This window comes from Scylla paramamosain, chromosome 9, assembly GCF_035594125.1.
Source record: "Scylla paramamosain isolate STU-SP2022 chromosome 9, ASM3559412v1, whole genome shotgun sequence".
Taxonomy (NCBI): Eukaryota; Metazoa; Arthropoda; class Malacostraca; order Decapoda; family Portunidae; genus Scylla; species Scylla paramamosain.
The window spans coordinates 14,738,005-14,759,722 of record NC_087159.1 but is presented as its reverse complement, the minus strand read 5'-3'; the positions used below and the strand labels follow the sequence as shown (position 1 = coordinate 14,759,722).

The 21,718-nt window shown below is 41.3% G+C and overlaps 1 protein-coding gene across 4 annotated transcripts in view; it reads right to left on the bottom strand.

Moving 5' to 3' along the window:
- The window catches only part of LOC135103657 (neuropeptide CCHamide-2 receptor-like), a 292,047-nt gene that overhangs the window by 132,763 nt on the left and 137,566 nt on the right, over positions 1-21,718 (bottom strand). For 2 of the 4 annotated variants that reach the window (XM_064010210.1, XM_064010213.1), the window contains exon 3: positions 11,713-11,847. The gene's annotated coding sequence lies outside the window, so the exon portion shown is untranslated. Of the gene's footprint in view, positions 1-407; positions 952-7,232; positions 7,366-11,712; positions 11,848-21,718 lie in introns of those variants that run through there. The other 2 variants (XM_064010212.1, XM_064010211.1) reach the window with 2 other exon arrangements.

Here is a 21,718-nt window from a genome sequence, read left to right as displayed (position 1 = left end):
CAAAGGCCACGATATGATCTAGAGTCAAAAGAAATTTTACAAAGTGGCAGAAGATTGAAAAATAATGAGCCACACCAGCCAATGACAACAGATGAGGTTCCCCTCCACCACTCCCCAAGGGACAATCACCCCTCCCCGGCCTGTCACTCAAGCCACACATGATGGGTAATTATGAGCGGCGCCTTGGTGCAGGGAGGGCCACGACTCACAGTTCGGGAAGCAATCAAGTGCGGACACCGGTGCCCCGTAGATGTGAAATCCAGATGTGTGTAAGGGTTCAGGTGTGTCTTGTGCCTCCAGGTGTGTGTCGGTGCAGCCAGACACGCACACAAGTACAACTCCTCCAGTGCGAGACGAAAAGTCATAAACTTGAGACAAACAAAAGTAAAACTGTTTGCCAAACTTACTACTTTTTATGTATTTAATTTTGAGAACATCTTGAGTGAGGATCAAAAGCTAGAGTCACTTGGATAAGTTTTCACTGGTCACAGAGGAAGCAAGCCCACGTCCTCTTCTGGCGACAGCGAGAGAATCACTGACGAGGCAGCCTGTGGGACGGCGATGGTGGGAGGAGCCTGGCTGGCCACGCCCACCTCCTCCCACCTCACCTGTCACGCCTCTTCCCACGGCCCCACGCTTTATTATAACAAATGCCTCGGTAATCTGTTCTCACCACCCACTTATTGCACGTCCTTTGATTACATATGGCAGAATCATTGACTTTAAACACGGAAGAGATTAACTTTTCACTTATTCATACACGCAGAACAAGGATTCCTTTGAACCTGTTGCACTTTTGTGAATGAAGCCAGATTTACGCGAGTGACAGCAGTGGCTCTCCCCTCTCCCGTCTCCCTTCCGAGCGTCTCCTTCCATACATGAATGAAAAAAGGAAGCGTCAAGATTCTCTGATGCTTCCAGGAACCGCTTTTACACCGAATGAATATTTTCGTCACAATGTAAATACAGTTTTAGGCTTGAACGCTTATACCAGATCAACACGCAGATTTTAGTAAACATTCGCTTGTCCTGAGGTGCACTTCGAGGCTCCTAAACATTATTTCAGGTCATGACATCACTGGAGAAAGTTCGCTGCTGAGAGAGGACTACTGAAGATGGAAAGAGAGAGAGAGAGAGAGAGAGAGAGAGAGAGAGAGAGAGAGAGAGAGAGAGAGAGAGAGAGATGGGAAACTTATGAGAAAATATGGTAAATGAGAAATACTGGACAGAGAAAAATAACAATGGAAAGGAAGTATATAATGTAATAAAGAAAATAGTGAGGGGGAAGGTATCGGGTGAAAATATCAAATAATAGAAAGAGCAAAAGACACAAAGCGAGATCTGATCAAGGTTCCCCTTCTGATAATGAATCACGGAGTAAAAACCATCAGAAAAACAAGGAGTGGAGAAGGAAAGTAATAAGATGGTGAAGATTATTGTTATTAAACCCGATCCTTCCTTCTGCCTCCGCAGAGCATACCTTTGTTGTTGTTGTTGTTGTTATTATTATTATTATTATTATTATTATTATTATTATTACTATAAAGACTACTACTGCTACTACTACTACCACTTTTAGTACTACTTTAGTTTAGGTTATGGATTCAATTTCACTACATTTGAGTTTATTGTATATTATGAAACAATGTGGAATGAGTGATTGACCACCATTACTACTACTACTACTACTACTACTACTACTACTACTATAATTACTACTACTATTACTACTACTACCACCACTACTATTACTCCTACGTTCAACTATCACCACCAACACCTCCACCAATAAAACTACCATTACCACCACCACCACCACCACCACCACCACTACTACTACTACTACTACTACTACTACTACTACTGCTGCTGCTGCTGCTGCTGCTGCTGCTGCTGCTGCTATTACCACCATTAATAATAATACAGCCACTACTACCTCTACCATGACTACCATTGCATCTTGCTCCCCCTTGCCACTGCTATAAATACATCAAGGCGCCTTGCCTAGTAAATAAAATAACGTCAGGAATATTGCACGAGGGTCCTTTCCTCTCCCTCTCTCCCTCTCCCTCCTTGTACCTACCTCTCTCCCGCTCATTCACGGCAGGTAGTAATTAAAACTCTCTGCCTCTCCTCTCTCCTTTTCTCACCCTGTTTTCTACCTCTTGCTTGTCACCTTCCGAAACTTTGCATCTCTACTCTCTCTCTCTCTCTCTCTCTCTTAATCGGCAGATCTTTTGAATATAAATCTAAGGATACAATCATCACATTGTATAACTCTTTAGTCCGTCTCCTTTTGGAGTATTCCGTTTAAGCATGGTGCCCCTGTTACCAGAGAGACATTGATAAATTGGAACGAGTTCAGCGCAGAGTAACAAAAATGATACCAAGCCTAAGAAACAAATCATACGAAGAGCGTCTTAAAGAATTACATCTGTTCCCATTAACATAAAGAAAACTAAGAGGTGACTTAATACAAAAGTTTAAAATCAACAAAGGCATTGATAACATGGACTGCAGTAAATATTTCACGATAGATTTTTCAAATTACACGAGAGGAAACGGTTGCAAAATTGTTGGGAAATCCTTCAACTCTCATGAATAAAAAAAAAAAAAAAAATTTCTACCGAGTAGTAAATCTATGGCATGGGCTTCCTCGAGACGTGAAAGACTGCAATAACGTAGAGACTTTTAAAGGCTATCTTGATAAATATTTTACCTGCAATCCGCGACTAAAAGCGTTTGTTTGTAGTGATTAACATTCTTGCTTCAAGAAATTGGGTACCTCATTTCATCTATTTTCTTTCTTTCCTGTAAGTTTCCTTCGAGTTTTTCCGTCTCTAAGTATTTCTTTCCGACCTGTTTTCCTGTATCGCTTCGCTTATGCCGGAGGAGTGGAGAGTTGGGAGAGAGCCTTCTGGTTTTCTGTTTTTTTTCTTCTACTGTCACCTTAGTAGTCCTAGGTCAAGTCACCTCGTGAGTATCACAAGGTCTGTTGTGGCCGGTTTTTCTACGTAACTCTCTCTCTCTCTCTCTCTCTCTCTCTCTCTCTCTCTCTCTCTCTCTCTCTCTCTCTCTCTCTCTCTCTGTCTGTCTCCTCTCCTCTCACTGTTCTCTCCTCTCACTGTTCTCCATCACTCGCCTGTCACCTACTGTACAGCAGTAGAGACGAAAATTTGTATCTCATGGAGCTGAACAAGATGAGTTTTCCCGAGGAACGAAGGGCGGCCATTTGACGTGATTAGATCGAGGGTGGCAAGAAAAAGTCCAAGGGATACGTGAGACGATAAATTTCCTGCCAGAATTTATACGAGTCTGCTACAGGGAAGAAGGTCATCACCTGTATCCCTCTACAGCATAGGGGCTGAGTTCTGTATTCTAAAGGAGCGGGAAAAAACGGAAGGAAGAGAAGAAGGGAGAGGGACTTGTGGGTCACTACGCTTCCTTCTGGCCACATCCGAAAGGGAAGGGGGAAGGGAGAGGAATGGAAGAAATGCTTCAGGAGAGGGAATGATATGGGAAGGCAGGACAAAAGCACGAGGGGAAGCAAGTGAAGGGGAAAAAAATGATATAAAGAAGACAAGTTGAAAAGGGATAGGAGGTAATGAGGGAAAGAGGGTGCAAAGAGGAGTGAAGGAGAGGGATGTGAAATTGGGATATGAAGGGAAAAAAAAGGTGGAAGAGTTAAGGAGGGTGAGGGAAATGAGTGAGAAAGGGAAAATATAAAGACGACAAAATGATGAGAATGAATGATAAGGAAAAAAGACGGGTATAAAGATCAAGATGAGGAAAATAAGAGGAAGAGAAGAAGAAACGCAGAGAGAGAGTAGGGTAAAGAGAATAGTAGAGGAAGGAAAAAATAAGCACAAATGAGAGAGGATGAGGAGAATAAGAGTGGCTGAGAAAAAATCGTGCAAAGAGGACGGGATGCGGAGGAGAGGAGAATGCTACAGAAAGAAGCGGAAGGGTGGGAAGAAAGAAAGAAAGAAAGAAAGAGAGAGAGAGAGAGAGAGAGAGAGAGAGAGAGAGAGAGAGGAGAGAGAGAGAGAGAGAGAGAGAGAGAGAGAGAGAGAGAGAGAGAGAGAGAGAGAGAGAAAGGTCAAGAAGATAGAAAGTGAGAAAATAGGATGGAGACTCAGAAAAGGGGGAAAAGGAAGGTGCATGTGTGCAGAAAAAGAAAAAGGAGCGGAAATGGCAATGAAAACGAGAAAGCAAGCAAAACAAAAAGGAGAAATGATGATGAAAGTGAGAAAGGAAGCAAATGAGAAAAGCGAAGAGCACGGAGCATGGCTGACTAGAGGAGACACGTGAATTTTGATTTGATACAGAAATCCAGCGTGAGGAGGGAAGGGATACAAACCAAGATGAATGGCAATGTAATTAAAGGGCAGAGGGGAAAGGCAAGACAAAATGAAAACATAGTACATCCATTCACCAATTCATCCATCCATCTGTCTGTCTGTCTGCGGCCATCCCCTCACCATCCTTTTATCAACCTGTCAAGTCTATCTACACTATATTCACCTGTCGCTTTATTTACCTGGTTTATTGTTCTTGTGTTGCTTGTGTTTTTGGGGAATACTTGAATGGGCTTGAAATAGGGATGAAAGTGTGTGTGTGTGTGTGTGTGTGTGTGTGTGTGTGTGTGTGTGTGTGTGTGTGTGTGTGTGTGTGTGTGTGTGTGTGTGTGTGTGTGTGTGTGTGTGTGTGTGTGTGTGTGTGTGTGTGCAGTCAAATTATAAGCACTTAATTCATCTATTTACTTCCACCCACATCTCTGCCTTAGTCACCTTCCGCGTTCCCAGCACTCCCCTACCCCTCTTTGTGTCTTCCCTCTCCCTTCCTCTTCCCCTTCTTTGTGTCCCCGGGGAAGGCTGATTGGCCGATACCCTTCCCCAATAGCGGGCTCGGTGGTGGTGATGGTGGTGGTGGTGATGGTGGTGGTGGTCTTCATTGCCTCACTGTTGGTTCGATTATCATTCCCTTCGCTCTCAAACTTTCCTCACAGGGTCTCCACATTTTTTCCTTAGGAATTTGCCTTGTGTTTCATTTTTACAATGTGGTTATCATTTTCTGTTTGTGACGTTATAAAATTGAGTTATTTTTCAGTCTTCTCGAGTTATGATGACTTTGTGTGACTCTCTCTCTCTCTCTCTCTCTCTCTCTCTCCCCTTCACAGTTTGCGCAGAACCAGCAATATGTGACTTTTTATAAAACTTCCCCCGCCCAATATTCCCACGGTAGAGGTGCGAAATAGTTTTGGGGTTTACAGTCTCGCGTTTCAACCTGTCACTTAGAGCAATACTGCCCGCCACTCCCGCGTAGAGGTCATGGGGCGGTGCATCCCTCCACCCACTCATGTGCCCTGATCCTCTGTCTTCCTCCTCCTCCTCTTCCTCCTCCTCCTCCTCCTCCTCCTCTAATAACAAGAGGAATTGCGAACGATCAGAGTTTGGTTAATTAATAAAGAAATAATTCATAGTGTACGATGACATTCCATTCACAGTGGAGTTCCTGGGAGGAGGAAGGGGAGAGAGGCAGCACCTGGTAACTAACTCAGTGTTGGATGAACGCTTCTTGATTCTCCCGCTAGGCGGTGCCGCTCGCCCGCCACTCACCTCCCTGTGTTGTCAGGAGGCGGCACGATGATGAAACGTGGCACTATGCAAAGTTTTAATAATAATTCACAAGCGAATTAATTCGTGCTTATAATATACACCAATTAATTAACACAAAAATATGGAGGTGATTATATCACTTACAGTAATTAGTGCCAGAGGGGACAGCGATTCCCGCGGCGACGATGGGAGAGCCATCAGGGCTAATCATCGCGCGGCATGGACGGGGCACGCCAGCCGCTCGCCGGGGCGCTCACAGGCGATTGTAAACGTAAGCACAGAAGTGCCGTGAGCTGGGATGGAGGGCCAGTATTCCTGCCATACTCAAAGGCCATCAAAGGCTGCGCAAATATTACTACTGTGTCCCAATTCTGACTTTCTATTACCGTTAAAATGATTCTTTAAATGCTCTAAACTGAAATACTGATTCCCTTGATGTATAATTTTCTAGTATTAATAGCTGAGGGACGGCTCTTAATGTCCACTAGATGGAAAAAAAAATCAAACGACAACGTTTAAATGGCCAGACTTTAATCAAGCGTTCCATCAATTCGTGAAAACACTTGCCCGTTGCTTGACCCGTTAATGATAAAATTGTTATCTTAATGTGATTCTTAAAATACTTTGTCTCTGCGTCTTTCCAAAGCACTTACGACACTGTCAGTATTATAAAAGAAGAAGCAACAACTCGGGTACGAACGATTTATAATTAATGAATACCAAGAAGAAAATTCCAGAAAGTTTTACATTACCAAAATGAACGCTAAATTCCCCAAGCTTTATGTGAGATCACGGAGAGTTTTCTCTGCAAATTTTTTGGGTAGAAATAGCTGTTTCTAATAAAAAACAAGTCTCATGTTCACGGTTTGTCTTGTTTATCCGTCCATAAAATATTTTTTTCTGAAAATTTTCTTCACTATTTTCTTAATTATCTATACGCATTAATCATTCCTTCGAATCTGCATGAGTTGTTTTCTTGATCAACTGTCCATACTATACTTTTTTTTTTTTTTTTTTTTACGTTGATTTCTAGACTAGGCGTCCAACTTAAGATTTCCTCGAAATTCCACGTTATTTTTTTCATTACCCATCCTGTTATACTCTAAGACGATAAATACCTTACACCTCACCTCATCTCGCTCACACCTTCCACACCACACCAGCATCTTCGGAATTCCGCTTTATTTTCTACATTACTCATCCTGCTACACTTTGTTTTTGAAATGCCTTATACTGCTCCTCAACCCCTCTCCACCACACCACACCTCTTCCCTCCACACCCCACCACACCACACCACTTCCTCCTCGTCCAGCTCCATTTATGCTCCTTCACCATGACAGCCACGGGCACCATCACTGACAGACAGCCTACACATTAAACGCGGCTGAGTTTACCCCATTCACCTTCCTTTTAAGAATCCCACATATACGGCAACTTAATCATGTTCCTCTTTTGTATTCCCGACTACCATTTCCTTCTTACGTATTTGGTGCAAGTCAAGATCTACTTTCATTCATCCTCTTCACTTGACAGCACCTGGGATAAATAATTAATCATTCACTTTACCCTCAAGGATTTCCAGGTGAACGGATTCAATTCTCTCCCTGACTTACTTTACATCTCTGTTCTCCTGGTGCTTGTCCTCCTCTTCCTCCTACTCCTCTTCGTGCTTGTCTTCGTCAGTAGGGAGTGCCACGCCAAGCCACTGCTGTTCCCTGTGTGTGTGCTTCAAGGAGTAATTACCTTGTTAGCAGCGAAGTCATCTTGGCCTTTGTGTGTGTGTGTGTGTGTGTGTGTGTGTGTGTGTGTGTGTGTGTGTGTGTGTGTGTGTGTGTGTGTTTCCCAAGCTCTGATCTCAGCAAAATTTGTGAATTACCCACGCACACAGACTCACGCGGATAGGCAAATAGTCACACGTAAGCAAACACACACACACACACCTCCCATTACCTGACCAGCTTCCTTGAATTCATCCACAGCCACCTGGACAAGCGAAACACCTCTCTAGCTGTTGCTTTTGTGGACTTCAAAAAGGCTTTTGATCTTGTTGATCACACTGTTGTCATCAGCAAAGCAGTGAGTCTGGGTCTCCCTCCTAACCTGATAGCGTGGCTAGCCGACTTCCTCACAGGGAGGCGTCAGGCCGTTCGCTATCAGGGCTGTCTCTACTTTCCAACAGCTGACTTGTGGGGTCCCCCAGGGGACCAAGATGGGTCCTCTATGCTTCCTCCTCCTCATTAACGACGCCCTCACTGACACCCCCCATCGCTGGAAGTATGTGGACGACTGCACCGTGGGCGTCCCAGTTTCCATCAAGAACCCGGACTACTCGCCACTGCAAGTGATCCTGGAGCGACTGCAGACGTGGACGGAGGAGAGCAGGATGACCATCAACCACAACAAAACTGTGGTGATGCATTTCTGTACCTCCTCTGTACCAGTGCCTCCTCCCCAGCTCTCAGTGGGCCCTCACCCCCTCCAGGTAGTCCGATGTGCCAAGCTCCTCGGAGTCACGGTGGACGACCAGCTGACCTGGAAGCAGCATGTCGCCAGCACCATAAGATCAGCTACCTACAGGCTGTACATGCTGCGCAGACTCAGGTCGCTGGGGACGCCGACAGATGAGTTAAGGGGGGTGTATCTTACTTTCATCCTCCCCACACACACACACACACACACAGCACACACACACACACACACACACACACACACACACACACACACACACACACACAGACAAAAAAACCCCACCCATTTCACCCTTCCCACTCTCGTTCTCCTATCCCACCTCCCTCCATTCCATTACTCTCTCTCTCTCTCTCTCTCTCTCTCTCTCTCTCTCTCTCCTCTCTCTCTCTCTCTCTCTCTCTCTCTCTCTCTCTCTTCCTGCACAAGTTATAACAATGCGATACACTCAAAGCAATTTACTTTCGTTGTACGTTGATTCATTCTTCCTGTATTTCGAGAATTCCAGTTTTGTGTCACGTATATTTCTGTCTGTCTGTCTGTTTGTCTGCCTCTCCATCTACCGTGTGTGTGTGTGTGTGTTTCTACCCGTCTGTCTCTCTGTCCGTCTGTCTGTCTGCCTGTCTGTGTGATCCAATACCATTACTCTAATCAACAAACTTTGGTACTCTTTGTAAATCTGTTTAAAAGTGAAGAAAAAGAAAAAGAGAAAAGAAAATACAGCGGAGAAAGAAAACCCAAGGTCACGCTTTGTTTACTTTCCGATTTAGGGCTTAAAAAGTGGCAACATTAACAGATTTTAAGGAACACTAAATTTTTCTTTCAATGCGTGTGTTTTTTCCCTTCCTTCCTTCCTTCGGGTACTTTTTCCCCTCCATTGCTACACTATTTCTTTCTTCCCATCCGAGGCGTGAAGGGAAGCCGTCTTTAACTCATTTGTTATTAATTTCCTATTATTTCCTAGCAGTTTTGTGGTAGGGTTAAGAAATTGGAGGAGGAGGAGGAGGAGGAGGAGGAGGAGGAGGAGGAGGAGGAGGAGGAGGAGGAGGAGGAGGAGGAAATGAAGGGCAATGTGACAAAGGAGATCAAGAAGAGAAAATGGAATAATTAAAGAAGTAAGATTAGAGAGAATGAAAAGTAAAAGAGAGAGGAAAAACGAAAGAAGGAAAGAGTACAAAGGAAAAGTAAGAAATTAGAAAGGTATTTAAGAGACTGAGAGAGAGAGAGAGAGAGAGAGAGAGAGAGAGAGAGAGAGAGAGAGAGAGAGGAGAGAGAGAGAGAGAGAGAGAGAGAGAGAGAGAGAGAGAGAGAGAGAGAGAGAGAGAGATAATGAGTCAGGGGACCAATCTACCAAAGTCAGTTAGCAAAGAAAAATATAACTGGAAAACTTTACAACTTCATTTCCGGAAAGGGACAGAAATGACACGAGGATGAAAAGCAAATGGAGATGTTGATGAAGACACGAGAAGGAAGGAAAAAAAAAAGGAATGAAAAGGAAAATGAAGAAAGAAAGAAAAGGAGAGAATATCACACACACACTGGGGAAAAAAATAGAATGACGAAAGATCAGGAAAGAAAAAAAAAAATAAAATATTCTTGTAAAAATATCTTGACATACCAAAATGGAAATAGAGAAAAGCCATAATCCAATTAGTTAATTACATAAAAAAAAGATAAACGAGGGACGACAGCTTTGATTTAATAAAAGGAAATGAATAAAACACAGAGAGAATGGAGGAAACGAGTGAAAAAAAGGTAAAATAAGAGAAGGAGAGACTGAGTGATACGAGAGAGAGAGAGAGAGAGAGAGAGAGAGAGAGAGAGAGAGAGAGAGAGAGAGAGAGAGAGAGAGAGAGAGAGAGAGAGAGTAAAAAAGATGACCTTCCCCTGGTAATGAGAGTCAATACGAAGAGATAAATGCAAAAATTATATATATATATATATATATATATATATATATATATATATATATATATATATATATATATATATATATATATATATATATATATATATATATATATATATATATATATATATATATATATATATATATATATATATATATATATATATATATATATATATATATATTTTGTTTTCCTCCTTTGACTAACACAGACGTAAACCGAAAGAGGAAAGGGGAGAAGGAAAGGAGGAATGTGGAGAAGGCAGAAGGAGGGGAGGCGTTCCTTTGTTACAATAGAACTGTGCTTTTTTTTTTTTTCCACTTGATAAATAAGTAACTTGGAGGAAAGAAACAATTACTGAGAGAGTGAAAAGTGAAATAAAAATGTAAATTGATTAATGAGGAAACTTGATACAACAAAAATAGCCTTGATAAAGAGTTAGTGTAGGAAATATTTACTGAAGGAAAAAAAAAAAGGAGAAAGTTAATGAATGAATAGGGAAACTTGATGTAAAAAGAATAAGTAAATAGCCAGAAGGAAATTACAGGCAAGTTGGAAGGATAAAAATGAACTGACGAAAGGAAACCACTTACTTGTAAAGGAAGAAAAGTACTTGACAAAAGTAAAGTAAATTTACATAAAAAAAAAACGAACTTGACGAAAGAAAAAAAAAAATGACAATGGGAAAAAATCTAGTAAAAAAAAGTAATTACCTTGTCAATAGAAAAACGTAACTGGGCGATGGAGGGGAAAAATATAAAGAATAAAGTCACACACGAGTACGAGCAAAAATTTTGGAATTCCGGCGGCCTTTTGTGTCGCAGTTTCCAGGACAGGTAACGATGCACCTTGTCAGCCTTCACCTCCATTATTTACCCTTTCATTCATACAGTTTTATTTTCCGCCAGCCAACCGCCGGAATGAATGAACGCCGCGCCTCACTGGGTTTCCACGAGCGTCAAGTGAATTTTGTCTTTATCGGCGTAATTCTTAATAACAGGGAGAGAGTTTGAAGGATCTGACTTACTTGAGCCGTGAAGTGCTGTGTGGGTATATTTTTGTCAACCCCAGTATGCTCAACTGTACATTCACCTCTTGCGGAATGACTAATATTCGAGCTTATATATTTGTTCTGAATGCTCGGAGCGGATCGCATTGCAGCTTTGAGTCCATACTGTACTGCTCTCTTTGAAAAATTATTTGCCACTTTGAGCTTCAAGGAGTGATGGTAATATTTACTAGTATTCTGAGTGAAATTCAATAATTTACCGGCATCAAGTTGTTTTCGGAATTTTTCTTTTCTCCATTAAATAAATATGGAAAACATCTGCTTGGTTGGCTTTCTTTAAAACAAAGTAAAGTGTTAGTAATTCCTACTCGAAGATACCGAACAGACTCAGTAATCAGGTAGTTCGTGCTGAGGCATTAGGGAGCTTTAAAGGACGGCTAGTGATTTATGGATTAGAATGATAAGCGGAAGTAGATAGGTATATTTCGTTCAGGAACTGCCACGTGTAGGCCTAATGGTTTCTTGCAGACTTTAGTGGCTGGCAACGGTTTAGAAATGAAGCACGTGTTATAATAAATACACTAAAGTCAACTGTACACAGACGTATTTCAGTTCTAAACCTGCGCGGAGTTGCAAAACTTACAAATAAAAAAATAAAAATAGAGAGAAAAAACGCAACATGCAAATGCACCACTTTAATTAACTCACCTTTCATACACTCTTCCGTCGAGCTGAGAGGACAGAATGAGGGAGTTCCGACTAGCGGTGTGGCGGTGCTGGTATGCGCAAGTAGGTGTAGCTGGTGCAGGTGTGGAGTCACGCACATTACGCTAAGCTCCATATCTGTCAGGGACAATTGCAGTGAATTAGCGGCTTTACATAATGGTACTGCAGCTCCAACAATATAGAATGGTTCTCTTAAACACTCATGGAGACTCGTTTATCACTAGCAATGACATCTCGTTTACGTATTCCCCCACGCTGCTTTGTTTTCTTTCCGTTTTCCGCTTTCCTATAACGATAACTTAAAGGAAATGATGTTCAGTAGTTTTGTTTCTCTCATGGCAGTTCGTTTATCACTGGAAATGTCTTTCTATTAATTTCTAGGGATGTTTTCTTTGTTATTTTTCGTCTTTTTCGACTTTTACAGAGAGAGAGAGAGAGAGAGAGAGAGAGAGAGAGAGAGAGAGAGAGGAGAGAGAGAGAGAGAGAGAGAGAGAGAGAGAGAGAGAGAATCCTTACATTTTTGTTATACTTATTCACCACATAATTTTTTCTTCTTTCTACTCTTTCAGTGCTGGCCGGGAGACGGTATATTTAAAATGAAAGATAGAAGCACATTAGCGAATACCTCTTTCCTACTTATTCAAATACTACGTAGTTTTCTCTGTCTTCCCATCCATGGATACTTTCAAAATAGCACTGAATATATATAAGGTACCGAGTACGGCGAACAGCAAACATCACTTGTATATTATTTTCTACATATTCCCTTCAGAAAGTATAAACACAGAACTTCCTTTATTTTCCATTCCAATTTAAACAAGAACACAAGTAAAATATCCTGTGGCTAATAATAATAATAATAAAAGAAAAACTAATACACGCTTTTTAAACTGGCTTAAAATCCCCTAAACCTCTCCTACACACACTGCAACAATACCTTACTTTGTATTTCACACCATCCTTCACCCTGGACATTTTTGGGAGACGAATAACCGAGTTTCCACGAAAGCTAACCATATCTTTCCTCTTTCTGGAACTCTACCAGCCACGAGTTGTAAGTTTCTTCAGCTCTAAATTTTACCTCCATGTTCCCAGCAAGTCTAGATATACAATAAAACATCCCCGAGCTCCAGAACACCTGAGCAGGACGCAAGCAAACCCGCAGTGCATCTGAGTCTTTTGTCCAGTTGGTCCGTCCAGTTATTTCAATCCCAGTGTCGGAACGAAGCAATTTTCTAAGTCTCATACATTCCTGCCAAGAGAAGCGACTCACGTTCAAGTTTCAAATTTGTGTGTGAGACGAATATTAAGAAGACTCCACCCTCCTAACAGTCTCTCTCTCTCTCTCTCTCTCTCTCTCTCTCTCTCTCTCTCTCTCTCTCTCTCTCTCTCTCTCTCTCTCTCTCCTGCTCGGTCATCGTAAGCACAGTATTTTTTTCGTTTTATTTTTATCTTCCTCCTTTTCTTCTTCCTGCAGCTGAGTGGAATAAATCTGATTTTCACTGGAGTCTGTCTGTGCGCCTGTCTGTCTGTTTGTCTGTCTGTCTAGGGCTTTGGAAAATGAGGTCTTCTCCAGTGCACCAAGAGGAAGTATAAAAAGTGTGTGTGTGTGTGTGTGTGTGTGGGTGTGTGTGTGTGTGTGTGAAGTATAAAAAGTGTGTGTGTGTGTGTGTGTGTGTGTGTGTGTGTGTGTGTGTGTGTGAAGTATAAAAAGTGTGTGTGTGTGTGTGTGTGTGTGTGTGTGTGTGTGTGTGTGTGTGTGTGTGTGTGTGTGTGTTCCACCTGTACAACAACAAGCATCATGTGTAGTTCAGCGCAACCTGCATATAATCATCTCTCCAAAGAAACACAAACAAGCATTCACATTTAAGCAAACAAACACCACACGCTCAACTTGCTTTTTCCTTCTCTCTTCTCCCCTCAACAAATCACATCATCGTCTTGAATACGAATGAACTTAAAATCATCCCACTTTACTATTATTTTTATTGTCCTGCTTACATCGCTTTTACTTTCCTACATCTATTATTTTGATTGATCAATGTAGCTAATTCCAGATATTATTATTATTATTGTTATTATTATCATTGTTATTATTATTATTATTATTATTGTTATTATTATTATTATTATGTCCTTCCTTTATGTTCCTTTCCTCTTTATTTCTTTTAATTTCTTGTTTTAGAATACACAGCTAAGTTTATTACGGAGTCACACAAAGAGCAAAAAATCTCCTTTGTTTTTCTTTCGTGTTCTTTTCTGTCTTCACTTTTCTACATTTATTACTTCAGACTAGCTAGTTAAGCGTATTACAGTCTTGCTGATGTTTGTTTTAACCGTATTTTTTTTTTCTCTTGCATTACGTTTCTACATTTCTTACTTCAGACAGTCTCACAAAGCTAAAAAAAGTCTGCTCTTCCTTTGTGTTCTCTTCTGATTTCCGTTTTAAGCATTACCAGGAATGGATTGTGATTCTTAGAGGCGCAGTGTTGTATATTAACAAGCAGCATCGGGGCGGGTATAATATGATCGCCGCCCTCGCTGTCATCTTTGAGTGGGAAGATTGCAGGTGGTGGAGGCGTCTTTTCGACTCCACGCGACCTCAACTCACTACACGTTTGACTCAACACATTTCATTTTCATCTCAAAGGCGTCATGGGTCTGGTAGGTACGACGCCTCTCACTCCAGGTATGACGTCAAATTTGTCTTGACTTACAAATGAGAACAAGACCAATGCGTGAATAGCTTTAAAAATATGTATGAAAAAAACACCTCGCTCCCCTCATTCCTGCAACCTTATTACTCGCTCGCAAAACGACACTGTGAAACGTAGAATGAGCTTGCATTAATAATACGAGGTAAACAGTCATGCAAACACGGTGCAAGCCAGAACCACCGAGTGAAGGAAGCAACAATTCATGTAACAGAACAAGAGCCAGGTGTGAGTCAGCAAGTGTTTCTGACCTGAAATTTTGTGTAGATTTCAAATTCAACTTCTTAGTTGCACCAACCGGATAGTTTTTGTGATGTTTAGGCATTTTTCGAGATGAAGTAGCCTGCAAAAGGTACTTGAGCTTTCCATCACCTGAATCTCATGCACTTTATATTTCTGTTCGGAATCATGCCGAGTCTGTTCTCCAACTAATCAAAAACTCCTTCATTAATAGTGTGTTAAAATCTTTCAAGATATAAATGAGGTATATCTAAAAAAAAAGGGTAAAGCATACCCAACCTCTTTCCAAGGCTTTACTTAGCAATAAACCAAAGCTATGTACAGGTGGAGCAGCTGGAGTTAGCTGTCTCCGGTGTTGGTCCAGCACTATGAGGAAAACTTCGACGAAAATTCGTAAAGCTTACACACAATATCGAACGAATACAGTGAAACAACAACGAAACCACTGAACCAATGAAACCCCAAACATATATACAGATAACACCCACAACCGAGTTTAACGAGTTGTACAAGCACCACACTAACTTCCCTCGTGACTTCTGGCACCAAGACAAAAACATCTCCAATAAATTTGTTTCTTCTTTTCCTCCTTTATTTCAACAAGATGGCACCACTGCTATCACATCTACCTCTAAAGCTAAACTCTTCGCTCAAACCTTTGCTAAAAACTCTACCTTGGATGATTCAGGGCTTGTTTCTTCCTCCTCCTCCACCCCCCGACTACTTCATGCTACCCATTAAGATAACTTGCAGTGATGTTTCCAATGCCCTCGCTGGCCTAAACCCACGAAAGGCTTATGAACCTGATGGGGTCCCTCCTATTGTTCTTCGAAATTGTGTCACCGTGCTTGCACCTTGCCTTGTCAAACTCTTTCAACACTGTCTATCAACATCTACTATTCTTTCTTGCTGGAAGTTCGCTTACATTCGGCCTGTTCCTAAAAAGTGTGATCGTTCCAATCCCTCAAACTACTGTCGTATTGCCTTAATTTCCTGCCTAAAATTTTTGAATCTTTATTCAACAGGAAGATTCTACAACAGCTGTCACTTCACAACATTATTTTTGTTCGTAAGTATGGGTTCCGTTGAGACCACTCTACTGGTGATCTTCTGTCTTTCCTTACTGTGCCTTGGTCATCCTCTTTTAAGGATTTTGGTGAAACTTTTGTTGTTGCCTTAGACACATCAAAAGCTTTCTATAGAGTCTGGAACAAAGCTTTGATTTCCAAACTACCTTCCTACAGTTCCTAGTTTTTCTTTGTAACTTCATCTTAAGTTTCCTTCCTTAAACGTTCTATTGCTACTGTGGTAGACGGTTACTGTTCTTCTATGTCCATTAACAGTAGTGTTCTTCAGGGTTCTGTCCTGTCACCCACTCTCTTATTTTTATTCATCAATGATCGTCTCAACCAAACTTCTTGTCCTATTCACTCCTACGGTGATGATACCACCCTGCACTTTTCCACGCCTTTTCGTAGATATCCAACCCTTCAGGAAGTAAACAGTTGACGCAGGGAAGCCACAGAACACCTGACTTCTGACTTCTGATTGGGGCAGAACAAACTTAATATCGTTCAATGCCTCAAAACTTCAATTCCTCCATCTATCATCTCAACACCACCTCCCAGATAACTATCCCGTCGTCTTCAATGACACCCAACTGTTCCCCTCTTTTACACTGAACATCCTTGGTCTGTCCTTTACTCATAATCTAAACTGGAAACTTCACATCTCATCTCTAGCTAAAACAGCTTCTATGAAGTTAGGTGTTCTGAGTCGTCTCCGCCAGTTTTTCTCACTCCCACCATCTGCTAACTCTGTACAAGGCCCTTAATTGTCCATGTATGGAGTATACTTCACATGTATGGGGGGATTCCACTCATAATGCTCGTTTAGACAGGGTGGAATCAAAAACTTTTCGTGTCATCAGCTCTTCTTCTCTAACTGACTGTCTTCATCCTCTATCTCATCGCCGCAAAGTTGAATCTCTTGCTGTTTTCTGTCGTCATTTTCATGCAGACTGCTTTTCTGATCTTGCTACCTGTATGCTTTCCCTTCTTCCTTGGCCTCGCTGCACAAGACTTTCTTTCTCTTGCCCCTATTCTGTTCACCTCTCTAATGCAGGAGTTAACCAGTATTTTCTATCGTTCATCCTTGCCCGCTTCTGTATTTCCTCCTTCCTATGACCTGAACTCCTTCAAGATGGAGGGTTCAAGCAATTTTTGATGACCACTTTTGACTCCATTTAGGGACCGGCACCTCAGTGGGTCTTTTTTTCTTTTTTTATTTTGTTGCCCTTTGCCGCTGAAGCGAGTAATGTTAACGTCTTTAACGTTGTTTTGTCCATATAAAACACCCACAAATTCTTCTAGCACAAGGTATGTGCTTTCAGCCATTGTTGAAGAGCCAAGTTCTCCAGATACTCTTCTGAATCTTGGAGAATTTTCTATAATATGCGGTGACGTACTTTTCTTTTGCCCTTAAATGAAGGAGAGTAGTCGCAGCCAGTGAAGGTATGCTTTACGAAGTTCTTTCCCCAGCATTGTTACATCAATGTACCTGCGAATGTTTTTTGAATTTCATACGTCCATGTATATTGTGAGGGAATTATTCAAACTGGCATGGTTAAGCAGAATCTCTAGGACATCAGTGTCATTTGCTCTTACTGTGATGATGTGGTTGGGGTTGAAGATGTGAATATACTTCACATGCTACATCATCCTTGTATCATCTTCAGTGTGGGAGTTCACAAGTTCCTCGTCATGTGTCCTTCCTCAACAGAATACATTAGTTAGATTAGTTAGTTATCGCCCAGTACACCACAGTACTGATCATCACACAACTGATTAGCTAGGAAGCGAGGAAGGGATGCTTTGAACGAAGAGGATGAAAAGGCTGCAGAGAATCTCCTTGGCTTAGTCTTCTCACCACCGGCGGTGTTGAAACCAACCACTGAACGACATTCGCTGAATCCTCTGGCACGAATGTCTTGCTCTAGCCTCTCAATACTTGTTCCAGTGTATGCGTCACTGCCAAGATGAACCTCTGTTGCAGATGCTCTAAGCACATACATGCTGTTTATTCTTTGAACTTAACGGGTAGATTGGTCAAACATCTGAGAACAAACATGGCATCAGTCACTAAGACATCCATAGGATTAGGTACTGTGCATTCAACCTTTCCTTCCAATTTGTGCAGACATTTAGAATTTGGAGTACAAATCACTGAACCATTGACATTTCCAAGGCAAAGAGGGATAGTAGTCAAGGGATATTTGAAGGTAGTTCGTAAGTCAATATGAGTTGTCATAGCAAGAAAAAGTAGTCGCTTATACAGCTCTCAAGCTCCTTTCACCTCTATTATTTTCTTTCTTTCTTTGTTTACCACCTTTGATTTTACAGCATCATGAGAGAAGTTTTCGACTAATTTCCCGAGAAAAGGTAACTCAAACCTGCATGTCAAGCAATCTGTTTTGAACTCAGTGTACATCTTTTTGCTAATCGTCTGCACTTGCATAAGCTCACTTGTGACTTCCTCAGATGCAGCTCTTCCATTTCAATTGAATACAAAAACATAATTCGCAACAGGATTTCCAAATGGATTTATAGTTCTGTCCATAATACTGAGGTTTTTTATTTTAAATCTGATGTACCTCTCTTGACTCATGATGGTTTCAGCTCTTGAGTAGGTTCTTCAAGTTGAGATAATCCTGCTTTCCTCAGCAAGCTTCCAGCAACAGCATTTCTTGTTGCTCTAAGGATATTTTACCTTTTATGTGCACCAAAATTCTGTGTCATCGATGTTATTCCTGTCAGTCTTGATGCAGCATCTGCATCTATGATCTGTTCCAATGTGAAATCAACATCACATCGGCTCAATGGTTTTGATGTTTGATTCTATTTACTGATCCCTGTTATGTATACCATCTTAATAAGGACTGAGCCTCATAACAGACAGATATAGCGATATTACCAGGTATCATCGAGGAAAAATGTATAGTATCACAGAAGCGGTCAGGCTGGTGCAAGTAAAATTTTTAAATCCACATACAATTTCAGTTTAGAAAAACTTGTCAAACCTTACTGAAAGTCAAATAAACGAACCTGGCTTCTGAACTAACAGAGTGAAGCGTAAATAGAATGCAAATGAAATCCAAAATTAATGCAATGAGAGGGTGACCCAGAAAGCAGAAAGTCAAAAACACAATAAGATATGAAAATAAAACCCAATATAAGAAAAAAAATAAAGCAAAAAGAGGACGCGGTAAGATAAACACAGCAACTAAGAGAAGAAAATAGAAGGAAGGAAGAAGACAACAACTAACAAAGAAGGCGGAAGAAGGAGGAAGTGGAGGAGTGAGTATTTTGAAAGAGAATTTGTCTTTGAAGTGCCAGCCATTCAAGACTGTGCCACCTGTCCCACCGAGAGAGAGAGAGAGAGAGAGAAGAGAGAGAGAGAGAGAGAGAGAGAGAGAGAGAGAGAGAGAGAGAGAGAGAGAGAGAGAGAGAGAGAGAGAGAGAGAGAGAGAGAGATCCAACATGTCTTTCCCCTTCTGTTTAATTATAGCTCTATACCTATATTTGTTTGCTTGTCCACCTGAACGTGTATTTATATCTGTCTACCTTTGTCTATCTGTCTACTTCTATGCGTACTGCTATTTATCACTCTGTCTATTTATCTGTTCGTCTGTCTGTCTTTATGTTCCTCTACCTCTCCAGTTCATTACCTTCAAGTCTCTCTCTCTCTCTCTCTCTCTCTCTCTCTCTCTCTCTCTCTCTCTCTCTCTCTCTCTCTCTCTCTCTCTCTCTTCCTGGAAACGCCCACGCTAGCTCCTGTTTCTTGGCTCGTACCGTCGCCGCCACACCCACGCGCCGCGCACCGATCCCCGAAACTATCTCCCGAAAAATTACATAATGTACCTTGAAGAAATTAGGTCCAATTCCGCTGTCTACCCTCCACCTGCTACCAGCTGCTCCTCTCTCACTCACTCTTTCATTCCTCTCCTTTGTTTTACCTGTGCTTTTTTTTCCTTGATCTTATTTTTTTATTTATTTTCATTATCCATACTGTAACCATTTTTCCTAGGCTTTCTATGTATTTATTCTCAAGTTTCTTCCATGGCCCTTTCTACTCCTTCACCTTCTCCTCCCTCGTTTTTATTTCCTTCCCTGTCTTTTCTCAGTTCCCGCTGTCTTTGACCTTACTTCTTTTCATCTTTAACTTTTTCACATCTTACAACACCTGTTCATTTTTATTTTCCGCACTGCTTTCTGTTTTATTTTTCCTTCTCCTCTTTCACCTTGTCGTTGTCGTTCTTTTCAACACTTTTCCTTCATCTTCTCCATGTAGGATTTTTCCTCCCATGCCTTTCTTCTTCTTGGTCGTTGTCATCCTCTTCCTTCTCCTCCTCCTCCTCCAGTCCCTTTACGCCTTCTCCTCCTCCTCGTCCTGTTACGGTCAAACACAATACACTACCACGTCCGTCACGTCAAGGAACACGCCATATCGAGCAGGGGAGGAGGAGGAGGAGGAGGAGGAGGAGGAGGAGGAGGAGGAGGAGGAAGGGCATTCGTCTGTCTAACGTCTTATCAGAAAGCCTCGATATTGAGCGGGAACGAGGCAATATACTGTCACGCCTCTACGACCAAGGCGGCGGCAGCGGTGATGATGGCGGCGTCATGGATCGATAGGTAACCGATATATATATATATATATATATATATATATATTATATATATATATATATATATATATATATATATATATATATATATATATATATATATATATATATATATATATATATATATACATATATAAACGTACAAACACATATACGGACAGAGCAAAACTAAGAGAAACTTATCAAAGTTACAAAACAGAATTCTAAAAGTTATGAAAAGTTGAAACAATAAGTTAGACATTATAAAAAAACCTGCAGCTGTCAAGTGTACTACGCGTTGCCACAAGTTAGGAGTTAATGACGCGATGAACATTTCCAAAAGGGAAAGGAACACTTTCTATGTAAGGACCGAAAATTAAATCAGGAAAAAAAAAATAAATAAAATAAAAGTTACAGACTAAAAGGGAGATGAAAAAAATAAAATAAAGCCATATTCACAAATTTATAGAAGGAAAGGAAAAACTTAGAAAACTCACACGAGGAAATTAAATCCAGATGGAATTTAAGAAGAAAATTAAAAAAAGAGAATAATAATAAAACACACATAAATAAATAAACACAATAAACACACAATGATAACATACAATACATAAACATACATACATACATACATACATAAACACACAATAAAACATACAAACGAATAAGTAGCAGATTCTCTTTGTTTAAACTATTTTTGAATCTCTCTCTCTCTCTCTCTCTCTCTCTCTCTCTCTCTCTCTCTCTCTCTCTCTCTCTCTCTCTCTCGCTCGCTACCAGAAAGGAAAGATAACTTCCATCCATCATGACACTTTCTCTCTCTCTCTCTCTCTCTCTCTCTCTCTCTCTCTCTCTCTCTCTCTCTCTCTCTCTCTCTCTCTCTCTCTCTCTCTCTCTCTCTCTCTCTCTCTCTCTCTCTCTCTCTCTCTCTCTCTGTGTGTGTGTGTGTGTGTGTGTGTGTGTGTGTGTTATCTCCATGAGTATATATAGTTACTGACATTCAGAGAGAGAGAGAGAGAGAGAGAGAGAGAGAGAGAGAGAGAGAGAGAGAGAGAGAGAGAGAGAGAGAGAGAGAGAGAGAGAGAGAGAGAGAGAATGAGTGAAGATAAATGATTGCTGAGAGTGATGGAAATAAGAATAGTGGCGGAAAAGGAAGAGGAGGAGGAGGAGAAGGAGGAGGAGGAGGAGGAGGAAAAGGAGGAAGAGGAAAAGGAGGAGGAGGAGGAGGAGGAGGAGGAGGAGGAGGAGGAGGAGGAGGAGGAGGAGGAGGAGGAGGAGGAGGAGGGAGGAAGAAAGGAGTGAAGGAGGTGGTTATGAATGAAGTGGAGAATAAAGCGATGCAGAATGAACTGTACGAGGAGGAGGAGGAAAA